The sequence below is a fragment of the Falco rusticolus genome, chromosome 2 (assembly GCF_015220075.1).
Source record: "Falco rusticolus isolate bFalRus1 chromosome 2, bFalRus1.pri, whole genome shotgun sequence".
NCBI classification, from domain to species: Eukaryota; Metazoa; Chordata; class Aves; order Falconiformes; family Falconidae; genus Falco; species Falco rusticolus.
In genome coordinates this window covers 70,699,770-70,719,526 of record NC_051188.1, presented here as the reverse complement: position 1 = coordinate 70,719,526, position 19,757 = coordinate 70,699,770, and the positions used below count along the sequence as shown (strand labels likewise).

At 45.9% G+C, this 19,757-nt stretch overlaps 1 protein-coding gene across 3 annotated transcripts in view; it reads right to left on the bottom strand.

Annotated features, from left to right (window-relative positions):
* Positions 1–8,189, bottom strand: part of CNGA3 (cyclic nucleotide gated channel subunit alpha 3) — a 44,510-nt gene extending 36,321 nt beyond the window's left edge. The window contains exon 1 of one of the 3 annotated variants that reach the window (XM_037376093.1): positions 8,072–8,189. The gene's annotated coding sequence lies outside the window, so the exon portion shown is untranslated. Of the gene's footprint in view, positions 1–2,044; positions 2,220–3,310; positions 3,550–8,071 lie in introns of those variants that run through there. The other 2 variants (XM_037376092.1, XM_037376091.1) reach the window with 2 other exon arrangements.
* Positions 8,190–19,757: the final 11,568 nt, after the last annotated feature.

Below are 19,757 nucleotides of genomic sequence, written 5' to 3'. Positions count from 1 at the left end.
CCTAGTAACCTCAGTACTAAAGATCTGTCAAACAAATATGCCACCTCTCACAAGTACCCCAGGATGTGCATATACTACACATAACACTGCATATTCATATACGTATAATTTATAGGTTTAGAATTAGATGCGTATGTTATCCTTAATCCATTTGATGGTTGAGTCCCTGGCACCTTGTAGTAGCAAAATAATCTTTTAAATAAATGGAATTATTTGGACTGAATTTCCCTTCTGTATGTATGAATTATTAGTAATACAGTTCAATTTTCTAAGATTTACTGAATTTTTCTGTGGGCCATTTTCTACGGATGTATTGTTTTTCAGACTGGAAACTATTCAGGAGAAACTAGCTGTGTATATTGAACATAACATTGTAAATATAACAGAGTAAATTACAAATTACAGCTGACTGGACAACCAAGCCACATCGTGCTGTTTCTGTTGCTAGTATAGGTTAACATGAATGCATATCCATGGTTCTATGCAGCAAATTGGCTCTGTGCAAGGCTTCTGTAATCACTGCCTAAAATTTATCAGTTCTGCCAACATCTCTGTCAGTGTATTCATATGCCACGGTAACTCTTAAAAGTGAACGTAACAAGGGCATGAATACAGCTACAGCACAGCAGGTTCACATTTCTGAACGAGTATTCTGTAAAATATATGTTTACATGTGTGCATGTGCATACATGTGAGGGTTACCCATTGAAATTCCCTCCCTGCTCACTTTATGCAAACTATCAGAGCCATCCCGTTTAAATGGCTAGGGAAGGAAAACACGAGAGGTAATTTGTGTCACGTTTCACATGCAGTAGCAAGGCATTCCACCGAAGAGGATTTAAGAGATGCTAATGAAAAGAGATGGCAACATCGGAGAAGGCTGCAGGATAACGTGCTGAACTGAAATGACAGTTGGGTGCAAATTGGATGACAAAGGCTGGGAAGCGCAGAGGTATACAGAAGGCAAAGCTGAGAGATGCTGACATGAAAGGATGGTGTATAATTTTTTCAAGCTGATGTGTTCTTCCCTCAAGTCATTCATTGCTTGTTTACCATGACTACCCTCACTGATCAGACATCCTGACAGTCCCATTATCATCTGCACCGTGTATTTTTCTAATCAGATGGTTTTAGCATGCGTACTTGAAGAAAACAAGATAGAAAACATCAGAGAAAAAAAAAAAAAAAACACCCAGTGCTGACTGAAGGCGAAGTTATGCCATTTCAAAGACTGTAACACCTGAAACTACAATTTACTCAGTTGTAGCAATGCAATTACAGATTTTAAATACAAGAGTCCTAGTACTATTGGCTTTAAAAGTAACAACTCTGAATTTGGAAAACAAAATATAGCAAAAAGCGTCCACTACTAACCAGTAGCAATATTCACATTTAAACATCCTTTCACCAGAGATTTAAAGTTAACATTCATGTCATTTTTCCTGGTCTTCTTTTGGCTATTTCCTCTTAGCAAGTGGACCGTGCATTAGAGAAAGACACTGGTTATAGTCATTGTATCTTGTGCATTCTTACACACACTATGGCCAGATTTATGCTATACAAGTTTTGGAAAAGATGTCATATCGCTCAAAATAAGGTCAATTTAGTGGGAGCACCAGGAATCCCAGGAAAATTATTTCCTTGCACTGAGCTTGTAGCATTTACTAGCATTTTCTTTACATAGTTTTTGACAACCTCACGCTTACACCACAGGCATCGGACAGCAGAGAAGTCAGAGACACATGGACCGAACTAGTGACACTGAGCCTCTGCCAGCAGGAGTGTAGGAATTCCCCCCAGCCCCAACTCCATACGGATTTGTGTCCTGAATCCAATTTAGTTGCGGATACGCGGATCTCTGTGTCAATTAACAAAATTAACACTTTTTAAAACGGGAGAGAGAGAGCGCTTCTAAGTTGCGTTTCCATTTCAAGGTTTTGAGTTAAGGTTTACATTGCAGTCAGATGCAGGACATGATCCATCCCACCACCCCCAGGGGATAACAGGAGCGGGGGCTTGCTGCCGCCGCCGCTTTCAGACTCACCTTCCCACGCTCTCCCCCGCAGCATCCGAACACAGAAGCCCTGCCCGCCGCCGCCGGCGCTTCGGGGCCGGTATCCCGCAGCACGGCGGGCAGCGCCGCCCTGCCCCGGCGCGGTGTCGGCCCGGACCCCGCTGCCGGCCCGCGGCGCCGGGCAGCCCCGGCAGCGCAGCCCTCCCCGGCGGGGCGGCCCGGCCCGGCCCGGCGGGGGCGGCGGGGCAGGGCCCGCCGCGGCCGCCCCTCGGCGAGGCGCGGGCGGATTAGCGCCGAAGCCCGCACGCCTAAGCCCGGCTCACCGGGAAAAGCCGCTCGAAGGGCTTTGCGATCCTGTTAAGTGCTCGGAGCGGATCAAGACGTCAAAGCAGCCCGGCGGCGCCCCGGCACGTTTCTTGCCACGCCGAGGAAAGTTGGGAGCCCGCCGCGGGCGGGGCGGGCCGGGCCGCTGGCGGAGCGGGGACCCGCGGCCCCGGGCGGCGACGCGGTCGCTCCCACGGAAAGCGACGTGACCCTGCGAGGCGGCTCCCCTCGACTCCGCGGCGCCCCCCGGCAGCGACACCGCCCCGGCCCCCCGAGGCGCTCACCACCGGCGGGGCGGAGCCGGGGCCGGGGCGCAGCCCGCCTCAGCTGCGGTCCCCCTCGGCCGGGCAGGGTCCTGTCGCCGACGCCATCCTGCTCCCGGCCGCGCTCCCCGCTCCCGCCGGTGCCTCCCGCCGCTCCGCGGTCCGTGCCGCGGGGAGAGGCCAGGAGGCTCGGGGAGGCTCCGCGGCCCCCCCGGACAGCCGGCCGCCGCTCCAGCGGAGCGCTGTGGGCCGGCAGAGCGAGCCGGCTCCCCGCCGCCCGCCCCTGCCTCCGCGGCCCCGCACACGCCGCCGCCTGCGCCTCCATCTGCCGCCAGCGGCGGACGCCGAGGGGCCGGGCCCGGTGGGCTGCCCGCCGCGCCAGCCCCCGCAGCCCCCGCCTGCCGCGCAAGGCCGAGCCGGCGGAGCGGGGCTGGCCGGGCGCGGAGCGGAGCCTCGTCGGGAAGGCGTGCGGGGACCTGCCGCTGCCCGCGGGAAGCGTCCCCCGGGCAGCCGCCCGGCAGCGGGGCTGGTCTCTGCCCGCCGCCCCTGCGCGGTCCGCCCGCCGGAGGGGTTCGCTGAGCCGGTGCCGGCCCACAGCCGGGCACCCCAACTGCTGCGGGCACCCACCCCTGCTCCTCGGTGTTCCGCTGAGGAGGTTTCTTCTTCAACACTTCGGCCCTCTCTCCCTGGCCTGCCGGAGGGAGCTTACCTTCCCGGGACTCAGACCGCTTCCCACAGCCTGCTGTGCTGAAGCTCCCCGAAGGCTTCCGCGCCCTCCCGAACTTCCCCAGTTGAGTTCTGCTTTTCGCAGTGATGGGAAAAGCTGGAAACAAAGACCGCTCCATAAAATGATTCTTCAGGTGGAAAAAGAGTCAGCACAAGCCATGTCATTCCCAACTGAGAGGCTGTTGCACTTTGCTGCACAGCGTCGATTCAGCCAGGGTGAACACATGACGCTGGAAACTCGCATGTAAGCCCTGGGTTTACCGAGAGGCAGAGTTACTCACCGTTTTCCCCTCCCTAAGAATTATTTTACATAAGAAAGATGAACACATCACACAGCAAGCACCAAAGAGAAGGAAAGGCCATGTTTAAAAACTCTTAAAACCCCATCAAAAACTTGAGGTCTCTTTCTCATGTAGCTATCACATCAGTCTTCAGAGTAACAGGCTTTTTTGGGGGATTGGGACAGAAAAGCCTGGAAAGATGGGAAGCATTTGAAAGGCATGTGTTTGCTCTTCAGTTCCACCAAGCACCAGGTTGCTATGGTCCCTCAAAAAGCTCAAGCAGCAGTTAAACTTTCCAGGTGCTATACATAGATACACACACTTTGCAGGTCATGGCTTCCTACTCCTACAAGGTCTGGTCATACACCTAGCCCCCGTGTTCAGGTTGCCACGTCAGGGAAGAAACCTGGGAAGGAAATCCAGGAAAAAGCTGTGGAGATTTCCAGAAGGTTCCATATCTCGACAATATGGAGATCAGGCGGAATCAACAAAAATGGATGTCCACATCTAGAACGCATCACTTTGTAAAGTCTGTCATTGTATTCAGTGGTACTGGGGTAAGAAAATTTAGAGAAAATACTATGTTAAAGTTATAATACATCTTCACAGTACTTCAATTTACTTCCCTTAATCAAAGGATTCTCTTCAAATCATTACATCACGGAGGTAACTCTCTGAGAGAAAAAATGTTTAATGAAGGAAAGCAACGTTAACTAAATTTATCTAAGCATTTATCATAACATGCATGTTTGTTTAAATACTATTTTTTTGTTCAAGGAAATAATGCATCGTCAATATAACTATCTTTCTTTTAAATACAGGATTATTAGAATGTACCCTCAGAATTGATGATGATCTGATGATACAGAACTGGGAGGAGCAGCTGACACACCAGAAGGCTGCGCTGCCATTCAGCGAGACCTGGACAGGCTGGAGAGTTGGGCACAGAGGAACCCGATGAAGTTCAACAAAGGCAAGTGTGAGGTCCTGCCCCTGGGGAGGGACAGCCCCATGCACCCAGCACAGGCTGGGGCTGACCTGCTGGAAGGCAGCTCTGCAGAGAAGAACCTGGGAATCCTGGAGGACACCAAGATGCCCATGAGCCAGCAGTGTGCCCTGGTGGCCAAGATGGCCAGTGGGATCCTGGGGGGCATTAGGAGGACCATGGCCAGCAGGTTGAGGGAGGTGATCCTCGCCCTCTGCTCTGCCCTGGTGGGGCTGTGTCTGTGTCTGGTGCTGGGCTCCCCAGTGCAAGAGGGACAGGGAACTACTGGAGATTTTCCAGCAGAGTGCTACAAAGGTGATGAGGGGACTGGAGCATCTCCCTTATGAGGGAAGGCTGAGAGCGCTGGGCCTCTTTAGCCTGGGGAAGAGAAGACTGGGAAGGGATCTTATCAGTGTCTACAAGTATCTTAAGGGCGAGTGTCAAGATGGGGCCAGGCTCTTTTCAGTGGTGCCCAGCGACAGGACAAGGGGCAACAGGCACAAACTGCAACACAGGAAGTTCCTTCCAAATGTGAGGAAAAGCATCTTTTCCTTGAGGGTGCCAGGGCACTGGAGCAGGCTGCTCAGAGATGTTGCAGAGTCTCCTTCTCTGGAGACATTCAAAACCCACCTGGATGCAATTCTGTGCAATCTGCTCCAGGTGACCCTGCTTTAGCAGGAGATTGGACTAGATGATCTTCAGAGGTCCTTTCCAACTCTGACCTTTCTGTGATTTCTCAATTTTTAGATTAATCTGACTTGCATACGTTTTAGAACAGGTAGTTGATTTCTCAGTGTATAAATGTACAGCCTGCACTGGTTGTTTTCCTTTCTCTCTCCTGGGCTCTTCCTAGAACCATCATTCTCTGTAGAAATACTAAACCTACATTTACAGTTCTGTAAAGGGGTAGAAGCCTTAATTAAAAACTAAAATTCCAACACCAATATTTTGTACTTTATTTTATGTTAAAATAGACATAAAAAAGACATAAGCAACATTAAATTTTCCTGTTGCATTAGAACAAACAGCTCTTTCTATGCTAAAAGCTTTTGTATAGCAAATACATTAAAAAAATTCTGGGAAAATATAATTTCTAGTAGTACCAGGAAAAACAGTATCCACTCATCAAATTCATGTGAAGCCCTTTGGGCCTCTTGAAAAAGTTGTATTCCCTGAGAAATACTGCATGTTTCTCCCTTCAGAAAAGGCACTACCTGGAACAACAGAGCTATTAGTGGTACCAAATCACAACTGCTGGTTCCCCATCAGCACTGCCCTTCCTGTGCCCCTAGCAAGTAACCGTGCTTTAACCAGCTCCTGCTTCCAGCTACATGTTCCTCTTTGTAAAAATAACCGGAGGTCCTCCAGTCACAGATTCCATGTCAACTGTTCCCATTGACTGTAAGCACAGAAGAGAGACTTAGTTAAGCTGCCAACAGCTCACTGAATTTTTATCAGCAAGTGACCATCTGCTACCACATGCACCTGATTGACTGGGGAGTAGGGTACAACTTCACAGAGCAGTAAATAGAGCTGAGAGAGTCCGGCTACTCTCCCACTGAAGTGACAGTTTGGGAGGAGAAGCTCCTCAGAGCAATTATGGATGCTAGCGCAGGATAGCTGGGACAGGGGTCTCCTTACCACCTCCCAGCAAAATATGCTATAAAACCATTTGATGTCCAAATAGCAAGGCATGCCTCACTAAAGCAGAACAAAAACAACAGAGGAGAACATGGAGCAAAGCAGGGGTGAAGCTGCTGGAGAAAGTAGGGAATGGTGAGGAAGACAAGGGGAAGAAAATCCCCTCGAGGAGGAAGGTAGGGTTAATTGGGAGTTCATGAAGAGAAGGACAAAGTGGTAGGATGCAAGCATCATTCAGGCATTGAAAAATGCCCTAAAAGGGCAGCAGAAGGTTTAAACTTGCTGCAATTTTAAGAAGGCTTATTACACATGTTCCCATTACATGTCAAGTCAAACAAAAGAGCCCCTCTCCACCATACATACAAAGTGTGTGCTGCAGGCATACACAAGGTGAGAGGGGACCAGAATGGCTCCAGCACTCTCTATGCTCTGGCATGGTGTGGCCATCATATAGTAGGGAGCTGCTGAACCAATCACCCCTCCTTCTGGTCCTCTTGCATTGTTTGCTTTCTGAGGCACAGGTGCTGCTGAGGGCTTTGTACAACTCCTAAGCACCACAGTATTTAGCTAACCCACTAAAGATGCTGGAACAGGCATTTAGTTGGTGAAAATTTACCCAAATGAAAACTTGGTTTGCTAATATAGTGCTTTTATAAATATCAGTGTTCCAAACATTGGTATCGGGGCTATACCTCTTCAAAGGCAGCCTTAGTGATGTGGCTAGTAATTATATTTGAAATTATGTCCAAAATGAAATGTAACTAGTTGCAAAGCTCACAGATTTAATTCTGCTAAATAATCCCCAAAAGAGATTGAACAAACACATTTAAAATGTAGAGCTACACAGACAAAACAGAGAAATGTTGACACAGAACCACTAACGCTCTAAACACATTTGGCTAATAGCATGAAGTACACACAGCAAACTGACAAAAAGGTTTAATTGCTGTTTACTGTCATCAGTCATTGTCATAGCAGTAAGCATTAAGAGACGGAAAACCATCCTGAGTCCTGTAGTTAAATTGGCAACATTTTCCAGTTCTCATATTTACTCCTATGTGTTAATTATGTTCTTATTTGAACCTATTTACTAGTAGGTTTCAACTGGCAGAGTTTGGCCAGTTGCCTAGGTATTGAAGATGACAGGAAAAAAGAAATACCTTTTCACTTTCCCATTTTCTGAATTGTTAGATATAAGTGAAAACATACTTATTCAGGGAAAAAATATTCCTTCTTTCCGATATTTTCCTAATTTTCATGAAATTTTCTTTCCAAGTTTAGCTCTTGCTTCAATTGCACAATCATTAAACCAGTCCTCTGAGAGCCATCAACAAGTAGGTCCAACATGTTGACAGCTGCAGGGTAACATCCATCAAAATAGTTATGTTCAGCAAAGCACTACTGATGATTTAGCTCAGTGACTTACAATTATTGATCTCTGATAGACACCTCTTGAAAACACAATCATGAATTACCATGTCTTATTTGAACAAAGTATTTTGCAGTTTTATATGCAAATTAATATCAATTTTGTTCCACTCTGTCCATAATTAAGCAAAGCATCAGTGATAGTTTGCAGCTGGAGATTATAATCAATAAGAAAGGGAAAATCTGGAGCTCCAGCACCTCGGGGGGGGGGGGCGCGGAGCGAGGCGGGGCGGGGAGGAGAAAGAAAGAAAGAAAGAAAAAGCAACCCTTTATGTTACGGTCTTTCATACTTTGGTCCTCAGCTACCTGGTTATTAAACGTAATCTTCTCTCTCAGCTTCCTTTCGCATTTTATTTTCATTTTTATTCTTTTCTAGCAAGTAAAACTTCTCAGCTGTCAGTTCACTCACCAAATTCTTCCTCGGGCTCAGCTCCGCTCCCGATTTCTCTGCCTCTCCCTCCCCCCGCGGGCCGGCGGACGGTGCTGGGGCTGGGGGGTCCCTCAGGCGGTCCCTGCCGCTCCTGCCCCCCGGGGGAGGCTCCCCACACTCTTCCCTGCTCCAGCCCGGGGTCCCTCCCCCGGGAGCGGCTCCTCCGCGACCTTCCCCCGCGGGGGCCCTTCCCCCGGGCTGCAGCTCTTCACGCACCGCCCCGGCCGGGCCCCCCCGCGGTGCCGCCCTTCAGGCCCAGCCGGCTCCAGCCCGGGCCCCCCGCGGGGTCACAGGCCCCGAACCCGCCCCGGCCCGGGCTCCCCCCCGCGGGGCCACAGGCCCTGCCAGGAGCCGCTCCGGCCGGGCTGCCCGCGGGTCGCAGCCTCCCTCGGGCACCCCCTGCCCCGGCCTGGGGTCCCCCGCGGGCTGCGGGGGGGGATCTGCTCCCCCGTTCGCCGCCATGGGCCGGGGGCACGGCCTGCCCCAGCGGGGGCTTCGCCAGGGGCTGCCGGGGCATCTCTGCTGGGCGCCTGGAGCCCCCCCTGCCCCTCCTGCCCGGCCGGGGGGCTGCAGGGTGCTGCGCTCACACCTCCTCGCCCCTCTCTCCTGGCTGCACTTGCTAGGTTTTGGGGATTTTTCCCCCCTTCTTAAATATGTTATCCTAGAGGTGCTACCACCGTCAGTGATGGGCTCAGCCTTGGCCAGAGGCAGGTCTGTCTTGCGGCCAGCTGGCATCAGCTCTGTCTGACAAAGGGGAAGCTTCTGGCACCTTCTCACCAAAGCACCTCTGTAGCCCCCCCACTACCAGAACTGTGCCTCGCAAAACCCAATATATTCTATCCCTCGCCTCAGTGAATCATATATTTAAGAATATTCACTAAAGTACATATTCATCACGCAATTTACAATCTTCACAAACTTCACTTATATCAACAAAAATTCCCCACACCAAAATAACATCACCACAACACCAGCAAAAGTGGACGATTTACAAACAATCCACCCCTCGCCCCTTCACTACAATTACAACCATCAAAATTCCCCACAACGATTATACTCTTTGCTCTCTAGCTCTATTCAGTCCATGTTTTGTCTGTTTCATCTCCCAGTTACTGTCCTTACCTTGAATTCCTGAGGAGCCATGGTGGGCACCAAAAAGGACCGTAGTGGGTCGGGTTGACCCTGGCTGGCCACCACATGCCCACCAAGCTGCTCTATCAATTCCCTCCTCAACCAGATAGGAGGGGAGGAAATAAGATGGAAAGAACTCATGGGTCAAGATAAAGAGCATTTAATAAAGCAAAGGCCACGTGCAGAAGTAAAGGGGTAAAAAAAAAAAAAAAAGAAAAAAAGATTTATTCTCTGCTTCCCATCAGCAGGCAATGTCCAGCCATTTCCTGGGAAGCAGGGCTTCAGTACGCATAGTGGTGGCTCCAGAAGACAAACATCCTAATAGCCAATGTCCCCCTTCTCCTTCTTTCTCTGAGCTTTTATATCTGAGCAGACCTCATGTGGTATGGACTATCCCTTTGGTCGGTTTGGGCCAGCTGTCCTGGCTATGACACCCCAAGCTCTTGCCCACCCCAGCCTGCTGTGAGGGGGGAATGCTGGAGGGACAGCCTGGGTGCTGTGCCAGCGCTGGTGTGTTATCAACGCCTTTCTAGCTACGAATACAAAGCACAGCACTGGCAGGGCTGCTGTGGGGAAAATTAACTCCGTATCAGCCAGACCCAGTACACAACCTCTGGTCAAAAGACCTTGCCAAGATGAAATGCTTTTATCCTCTCACCAATCAGCAAAGCAGATGATGCAGGAATATTATGTACCAACCCGAGGGATATGGCAAAGAGTCCGCATTCCTTTCGCTTCCCCTGAAAACTTTTGCTTCTTAGAGCTCTCCCATTCTAGTTTTGCGGTATCCCTTTCTTGCTTCAGAGTATAACACTAAGTGCGATCTCTCCAACATCAATTCAGAGTGAATATCTGTGCTTAAAAATATCCTATAGCTGCTAGAAAATGGCTAGCGAGCTGGGGTGATGCGTCACAAAATATTTTCTATTAATCCTTTTTTTCCACTCAATACATTTTAGGAAATCTTTGTCTTCAGTTAGTTGGTTGTAGTGCATGGCTTAGAGTATTTTCAGGAGGGAAAATGGGGAAACAGCCTTCCTTTTTTTCTGTATTTTGTGACACTGCCTGTCTTGTTATTTGCCTTTAGTTACATATCATGAAATTGCCTCTTGTATCATGCTGTGGTCTTTAAATAGTTCCATTTTGTTGTGTTAACTAGATGCCTGTGAGTTAGAGAAATACTGCCAATAACACAATTGCTAAATGACCATAAGAATTATACATAATCTTAAGCTAGTTTCTTTAAAATCAAAAAAAGAAGCAAAACTGGGGGGAAAAATTCACAACTATTGAGTCCATAAACTGCACTTCTTTATAATGTGTACTTTCACAATCTTCTGAGAAAGAAATAATTTCACACAGATATTCTCCAGCTGCTTTCGATGTCTCCAGTTAGTCTGTCTTGAAGCTCCCTTTAACTCTGGGACTAGCTGGCTTGTGAGTTTTCAGGCTAATCAAGAGTCACCTCTGAGAAACAAAGAAAAAAAAAAAAAAAAAGACAGATGATGCAGCAGTAACTTCTCCCAAATGCACCAGAAAACCCGGAGGTAATTGCAACAGGAGCTTTTCAGAGCTTTGACTTAGTCCATTGTAGGATGAAATCCTGAGCCCATGATAGACTGGAAGCGTTCAAAACTCATCACTGGCTGGAAGATTCACTGCAGCGTCCTTCTGTGTTCAGCAGGACAGCATTTTGAAGAATGCTTAATCTGTGAGGCAAAAAGTAGATCTAAGAAGAGGATCAGGCCAGCTGAGATTGTGACCTTAGTTCTGTAAATCTGCCCTGCACTCTGCTAGCTTGGACTCAGAGTACTGATGCAGAGTTCGGCTTCACTGATTTCACTGAGTTGAATCAGGCCCCAAGCTAGAAGCAGACGTTATGTCAGAGCTGTCCTTCCACACCTTGAGGCCAATTCCTGGCACTAGCTATCAGAGCTGATACAACCTGAGATAAAAACAACCACCATTTTTCAGTCAGCTGAGGCAGTACACCTCACAGACCATGTTGCTGTAATAAATAGCCAAGACACAGAGAGAGTCAGGTCCTATGGGGAAGATGGTGGAAATTCTGGTACATAATAAATCGTCCTTTGTTGCCAAAAAGGAGTGTTTAGCGGCACTGCTAGAAGTCTTCCTGAATCCGTTAGGTGATTAACAATAACGTAAGTCATCGTATTACCCAAGAAGCGATACCTCACTCATCCTTTCATTCCAGTGAACTTCAAGTTCTTTGCTGCTCTAAACCAGTGTAGGTGCAGGGTAATCAACAGAGCTGAGCTTATTTACAGTATCTGAGGCTTTGCCTGCGTGGTTCTGCTGTGAGAGGCATTGACATTGTTCTACTGGTTCTCTCAAGACTGCTATGCTCTGCCATATAGCACCACCAGGATGCATCACAGAAGAATAAGGTTTAAAAATAAGTAAGTAAATAAGTAAATAAATAAATAAATGTGTCTGAAAATCTCATTTTCTTTAGGTTAAGAAACTGTAATTTCCTGTTTGCACTGTAGTTCCGACCCATTTCTTCTGATTGTTCCACTTCAGAGGAATTAAATGAACAAAGATTTGTAAAATAATTGCACTGAATTGAAAGCTCATTTGGTTTCACTCCCAAGAGAAACACTGATTAGATTTGTCTTAAAAAGCCACTTACATTTAAACAGCTTGAGTTACGATTTGGAGATAATCTGCAGAACAGGAGTTCAGTTGAACAAAACTATGCTGTTCACATATCCAAATGCAAGACAAAAATATTCAAAAGGCATAAAAAACAGAAATAAAGAATAGAAACATTCAAATGGGGCATATGATGAAATCCACATCACAGGCATTTTCACAGTTCTGAACCAACCTAGTCCTGCAGGGAAATGACTACTGTAGAAAAGTGAACATGGCCAAGCCATTTTCAGAAACTAGCCCTACTAGAGCAAGAGATATTCTGATAAATAAAAGCAAAAGGGCACACATACCTGTTTAGTGTTCCACCCTGTAACCTCCATGTTATGTACCTCCTGGGGGGGAGGTGCGGTATGGGGGAAGGATAAGGCTGCGTGCAATTCTTTTTCTAACCAAAATGAACGAGCTTTTCCTTGGTTCGCATAGAAATAAATGCTAAATACACAGCAGCCGCTGTGTCCTATTGAAATCAATGGAAAGAATCCCACACATTTTGTTGTGACAGGTTTGGATCCTTGATATAGAAATGAAAGCTTTAGCATCCACCTAAGCCAGCCGCTTTTACAAGCAAAATCACAATACAAGCCATTACAGGCTAAACTTTCCAAAGAATGAAAGGTAAGTCTCTAATATTGTTTGGTGTTCCTGACACGGCAAATACAGGTATTTGCATAAGAGCAGACCAACAGAGATAGATAAGGAACCTTCCTGCTTGTTGCCTGAGCGAGCACTTGGCTGTCTCATTTCCGTAGCACAGCCAGTTTACAGAACATTTCACAGAAAAGCGCTGTGCGTGCCTGTACCTGGTTCTCGGTCAGGAGAGAGCCCTGAGAGACAGGGAGCACATGGTCACTGACTTCAGGTCACAGCAGGGACACGGCTTCTGGCCTAAGAGAGGTGTGGAAATTCCTGCTGACTGCTAGCCTACCTGTGAATTCACTTGCCATCTTGTGTGAGCCAAACAGTCTGGAGAAACAGGCTGGGTGAGCTGTGCAGAAGCGCCACAGATGCTCAGGAAGCTGTGGAGATATTTCTGTGAATTTTTGTGCTGCTCTTTAAACAAACGTCACTGCAAATGCAGCCTCATTGACTAGGTTTCCCAGCTGACTAGCTTGGGATAATAAGCATACACAAGAACACCTAATTTTTTATATTGCTTCCCAGGACAATCCTATTGCTTAGTGAAAATAAAACTATCCCGCTGCCCCTAGGAGAATTTCAGCAAAATGCTATTCAGGCCTGAAGCACTGGTAGGGATACAGCCCAGCTCCTCCAAACAGAACAAACTGGCATTTTCAGTCACATAATGGTGGTCCATTAGCAAGCACAAGGAAAGACATTTGTGTGAAATATAAAGTAAGGCTTAGAAGCTTTTCTCATTGTGCTTCATGAAGGCAGTTGCCGTCATTGCTGGGCCTCACTGATGACTCTGAGGAAACTCAGCTGACAGTCTGCAGCCCACCGTTGGTAATCACATATTAAAGACGTCTCTTTCATGAACTCATAAACATCTTTACTTGGATCTAACAACAGCCTGCCCAGACTCCGAGGTGCACTGTGTCCTGACATACATGAGACAAATGATGAGCGGTAAGTCTCTAACTGCTTTCTGGAAGCTGTGTGCCTCCTTGTAAACTTGGAACTAAAGAAACTGAAGAACTAAAGAAAGTGTATGGGAAAGCTACCAGGGGCTAACAGCTCCACGCGTCCCTGTGCTCACCCTCATTTCAACTGCACTTTGAGCATTCTGATGCCTCCTATCAGAAAGCAGTGACTTAGCTCAACCACTGACCAAAGAGAAGAAAAAAAACCCTATCCTTTTATTCTGATTTGGAATTGTTTTAGCCAACACCATTTATTTCTGTTTACTGTATACAAGGCTCAAGGTGTAAAGTGTGCCTTGCTAATAATAATAATAATAGCTATTACTAACTTAATAATGTTAGTAATAGCCATCAAAGCAAGCATTTGAAAATGTGACAGAAAGTTCAATATTTGAGTAAAGAGCACTGAGTCCTGCTAAATCTTCATTTACCTAGCACTGGTAAGTGACTTTATACAACTTTCTGTGGGCCAGAGAGTAAAGCAGGGCAGCAGCAGCCCGATGCGGTTCCGTATGAACAACCCACAGCCAGGCGTGCAGTACTTCAGGCTATGGTATCACTGGCCGGTACGGCCAGCCCCAGCTCACACACATTAGACGAGGCAAAGGTGAAATGCTGAAATAAAAAATGGTTTTAAAGAGCAAATATCACGGGCTGGGGCAGGTGGGAACTTATATCTTATGATATCAAGATGATATCAAGATGACCACAGACAGCAAAGACAGACACTAGAGATCTTTGTATACCTTCTGCATACATACATAAACAAACAAGCTGCCTGAGGGCTCAGGTCAGTGACTAGTGCACTCCCTCACTGATTTACCTGAACTGAGCACGGACAGGCTCTCACTGCTGTCTTGGTGGGAGAGACAGGTTCTTGTTAGATGGCTCTTCTCTCTTCGGGGGAAATATCTTCTTTTGTACTGTGAGTGCTAGGCTACCCATGCCCTAACTTTTTTTGACTTACACACACATGGTTAAGGCATGATAACTTATCATTGACTGGCATAGCCTATCACAGCTAATCAGGATGCATATATTTGTCAAGACAGTGAAAACATCCTAGTTTCAGGCCAGCTTGTCTTAGTTCCATACCAACAGGAGTTTTATTTTGGCAAACTAATAACATGCTTAAAAATCCTATACAAAGCCCAAAGACCCTCTATAGCAGTAACTATCAGCAACACACAAGTATGAAAGTTGATGCTGCCCACGTGCAAGGAATGAGGAGCACTGTGCATCACCCTTTGCCTCTTGGCCTGAGTAGTCGTGTGGAATTGCCTTGGGGGTGTTACAGCTATTTCAGTGGGGCTTGAGGCAGGGGTATCAATATATCTTTGCTAATACCAGTGTAGCACTCATATGAACAATATTCTGTTTGTTGTCTACTTAATGGCATATTCAGAGGGACAGCAAGGCACTGAAATACAGCACTCCTGATTAACAGCCTGCAAAAGAGATTGTAACTAATCTTGTGACGCCTCTTGGAAAGTCAAATGAGAAATGGCAGCACAGCTGCCACTGGGAAAAGGCATTTCCCAGGACAGTGCCTCTTCTTTTCATCACAGAGGAAACTCAGGGAAAACTTTGGGTGGTCAGCAGATCTGAGGGCTAGAGACAGACCCAGAGAGGTTTTGGAAATAGCTTCAGAGGCTGGCAATAAGACAGAAGTACTCATGAGATTAATCCTGCTAAAATCCCATGTGGCTGATAAGAGTCAACCATGGTTGCACCCGCCTACATACAGAACAACAAATACTGATGATTTGATGCTGGTAATGGTGAGAGGGACAGGAATGTTTTGGCAGATCGTATTCATAAACGTTTGCTCCCGATTTATTGCCTTACATAGGGAGAATAGCACTGAAGGACAGGTTTCACACTCCTAGAAAATAGCATTCCCAAAGTTAGGTTATCCTTAAACCCTTTTCTTGCCAAGGGAGATGGGAACTGCTAGAAAGCACAATAGGCTTGGTGTTTTTATGCAAAAATAAGGTGTCTAAAACTGAGCTTCAGACACTTGTGTCATGCTACTGAAAGACCGGGGAGGAAAGCTCAGCAGTTTATTCTGCATCTTTAATTGCCATGTAGCTGTCTTTCATAGAGAAGAACTAAAAGTCCTTCTGGGTTTAGCACCCTTCTCCCAGTGACAAATATTGCATTCTAGGGCTATTTCATTTACCTTGACCTTATTCTCAAAGCACAGGCTGATCAGTACATAAACAGCTGGTGAATGGTGTGTGTCTGTAATTCAGAGGTAGGCAAGCTCAGGTGTCTGATTAATATGGTAATTCAGACTCTGATAACCCATTCACATGACCTCTTTAAACACAGAAAAGTGGAGTGTCTTCTCTGAAATCAAAACCTCTGAAACATGAGCAATCACATTCACAACAAAACTCCATTCAACTTTTGTAAATATATATATAAATATAGCATAAAAATAAGATAAATCACCTTCACAAACTTCTGATTGCTAATCTAAAGCCCCAGCATTCTACAGCATCAAAATGTGATCAGGCCATTCTTGGCACTGCAGGAACTGCAAAAATTTTCAAAAATAAATCTCAAAGTTGCATACTACATCAGAACTATTAAAAAGTGACATTGTTGCATGTTATTTTTTCTGACAGATATACAAGGTAGGCTACATGACTAGATCACTGCTGTACCAGTTTCAGAGAATAATAAAAATAAAATTAGAACACTAGTCTAGAAATCATTGTACCACACAGAAGTCAGTAGTCACTTTAACTGTGGCTACATTTTATTTATGCATGCTATGCAGGAGTGAACGACAGAGGGTGTTAGCTTAAAGGAAAACTTGAATTCACTATCTGGAATACATCTTGTTTGCAACAATTCACAACACAAAAATCAGGTGCTGGGAAGCACAGCTGTGGCTCAGTGTAAATGGCACTGGGCAAACTGTCCATCACCTCGTCTTCAAGACCAAAGTAAAGAAATAAAAGAATTGCAAACAAACCCCTCGTCCCATCTCAAATCTTACTCCACAAATTCTTTGTGTCCAAAGAGTCCAGGTGGGCTGGTTGGGGTTTTTTGTCCCCTCACATCATAATGATTCAGCAAGGCAAGCGGGCAACCAGCACAGTCCTTGGGGCCTCACTGCCGGGAAGGGCTTTGCCCAGGGGCACCTGAACAGACCTCAGGGCTGGATCCTGCTGGGTGCTGGGCACTGCACACACAGCATCAGCACCCTCAAGTCACATACCCCTGGAGGAAGCCCTGGGCCAGTTTTAGGGTTACTTATGCATTCTGTGGGGGTTTCAGGAGCAGCAGTCACTTAAATCAGCAAGAAATAAGTATTTTTTTAATGTCTCCTGAAGTGCCTGTCTCTTTAGGCACCTTGACACACGCCAGGGCATGCAACTGCAAGCAAATAGTGCTCTGCTGTAAGAGCACTTTCTCATTTGTTTTGCCATGCTGATGGAGAAAAAAGCCACGGGGGCCTCTTTCTTCCATTAGTAATGTTTGAACAAACACAAAGAGCAAATGTGTCAAATACAAAAGCAGATTGGCAAGGGAGAGGGGCACTGACAGAGCCTTAAACGCCATGCACAGCTGAACCCACCTGTAAACTGCAACAGATTAAAAAAGGTCTGTTTCTTCAGCCAGCCTTCCTTTTTGCTGCCCAGCTAAAAGACCTGGCTTTGCCATCAGCAAGTTTCAGGATGGTAGTGATGTTCATGGTTTTATGTTATTTATGACTAATTCTTAGACTTGAATGGTTTTTAATGTCCCTTGCAGAATGGATAAATGTTCTCGTAATGACTTTCTGGGCAGCAACTCAGAAAACGTTTCTAATGAGATTTTTTGTGGCATGTCTTGGTATCAGTAGGTGTGCCTTTGTTTTCTAAAGCTTTCTAGGGGCAAAATGATTTACTCCACTCTTCACAAAATCAAGCAGATACAAATAGTAACAGATATAAATGGACAAACCTAAGCCTCCCCTGCTGTGTTCACCAGAGGGAAAGACTTCACTGGCGGGGCTCAGGGCTATTTTAGGTGCTGTGGATTATCTCATCCAGCATCTAGCAGCCAGAGCAAACGAGTCTTCTGTAAGTCTTGTCATATATGCCAGCCTGAACCAGATGTATTGGAGACTCTCAGGCACCTCAGATAGCACTGGGCAGATGTGTTTAGGCAGCTGGACTTTGTTCTGTTTGTTTCAATTCTGCGTGTTTGAAGAGAAAAAAAAAAAAAAAGAGATATTTTTAAAGTTCCTTAATTTGTTTAGACTCCTCAGGAAGTGTATTTGTAGCTACAGTATTCATGAGCATCACATCTACATCCCAAATCACTGGGTTTTCATCCTGCTTAACTCAAATGCCAAATTTGTATCCTGGACACACATGTACTCCTCACCAAGTGCTTGCATTTAGATTTCAACTCTCAGGTGAAAATTGTCAAGTGTGGGTCTTACAACTGATTTGGTTACTTTCTTTTGGACATTTAAGTTCATAAAACCCCATTTATGTCACAAATGAGACTCATTTTAAAAGTGTTATAGAAAGTACCGGGTGAATATTATGGGAATTAACTGATGAATTGGTGTCTAGAGCGCCTGTAACAACAATCCCTTAAAGCTGTCTGGGGCTACTGCTGGAAAGATCCAAACTGCAGTGCCATTGAGTTCAGTATTGCATAGCTGGCAAGAAGACCCAAGCCCTTGCAGAAGTACTCAAAATCTAATTCAATAAAAAAAAGGCAGAACAGCAGTAGATGTGCATGTAGATTCAGTGCACAATAAAAGAAAATTACTTTCTTTTTTATTACCTACTCCACTGGAGTTACTGCATACGTATTCTCAGATCTGTCTTTGCCAGTTTCTGTGAAGGAGCGGGCCTGACCTCTCAGCTTCTCCCTGACTTATTTGAAGTTAAAAAGTGTTTGCCAGAGCACATATAAACCACATATGCACAAGGTCATATATACACAGGAAAGAAATTTGTGGTGAGAGATGCAGTTGATGGTGGGAGGTGAGGAATATTGCGTTCAGTGCTTTGGTATGTTGTGAACTTCAAAGCTTTTACAGTCAAATTGTGCACATTATGGTTAAAAATGCTCAGACTGGTCATTTGAATGCATTGATCTCTTTAAGCCATATGGGGTGGGTAGGCTTGGAAAAGGGAGAAAAATAGACCATGAGTTACTAGTTAGTCACCAGGAAAGTTCCTTTTGTTGGACCAGATTCCACCCTGCACAGTGTCACACATTTACAGAAGAAAGGATGCCCCAAATGCCCACCAACTATGGAAAAGGATGGGGCTTTGCTCTTTTGTGCCATTTAAAGAGCACTTCCTCTTAAGCTTTTCCCGTGAGTGTAACCCATTTCTCTGTGGCAGCAAAATGTACAATCTCCTGCTCCTCTTACAGTCAGAATTAAGCTAAAGATTCCATAGTACAAAACTGAGAAAGAAGAGGCAAAGAAAATTAACTTTGTCAAGGAACACATGAAGGAAATCTATGCGTAGATTTTGTGCTCAGGATGAAAGCACACAATGACAGCCCGTAGCTGCTTTTTGACCACAAGGAATTCAGAGCTGCACAGGACTAGCAATCCCAGCACCACTTGTCCCAGCCAACACTAGTGCGGCTAAATGCATTTAGCCATATATTTAATTAAGAGAACAAACAGACCAATACTCAGCTGCCAGCACTGCAGGGATACTCACAATGTAATTGTCTTAAAACATATTTTTAGATTAATGTGCCAAAAAAATATTTAAGCACTCAACACCAAGCTGTTAAGTTGAAGTGCTGCCTCTTGTTTGGCAAGGAAGAGCCTGAGTTTCCTTTGTCTGCAAAGCAGCTGCATAGAAGAAAAGTTGATGGTAAACCTTTGCAGGAACTTTCTTGTGAAAGATTTTTTCTCCAGTGATATACCACTTACAATTTATCCACAGGCAAATTACATGCTGACCCCATGGCACCCGTCTTGATGTGAATGAAAAACTGGTCAGTAAGTGCCTAAATATGCTTCTGCTCAGGAAAAAATGGATACCAAAATAAATACTGAAATTTATAACACACACTGCCTTGGTGTCTAGTCTGCCACCATTCTATGAGTTATCTATTCAAGCCAATGGTATCTTGCCTTGCTACCGACAACTCAGATTCAGTATCCTTGACCTCCCATAACAGCAATTCCTACAAAAGTTTGCCTAGCCCCTTTAAATTGTATGCTTATCTTTATATTTATATTTTTCAATACTTTGCATGCCTAGAAAGGG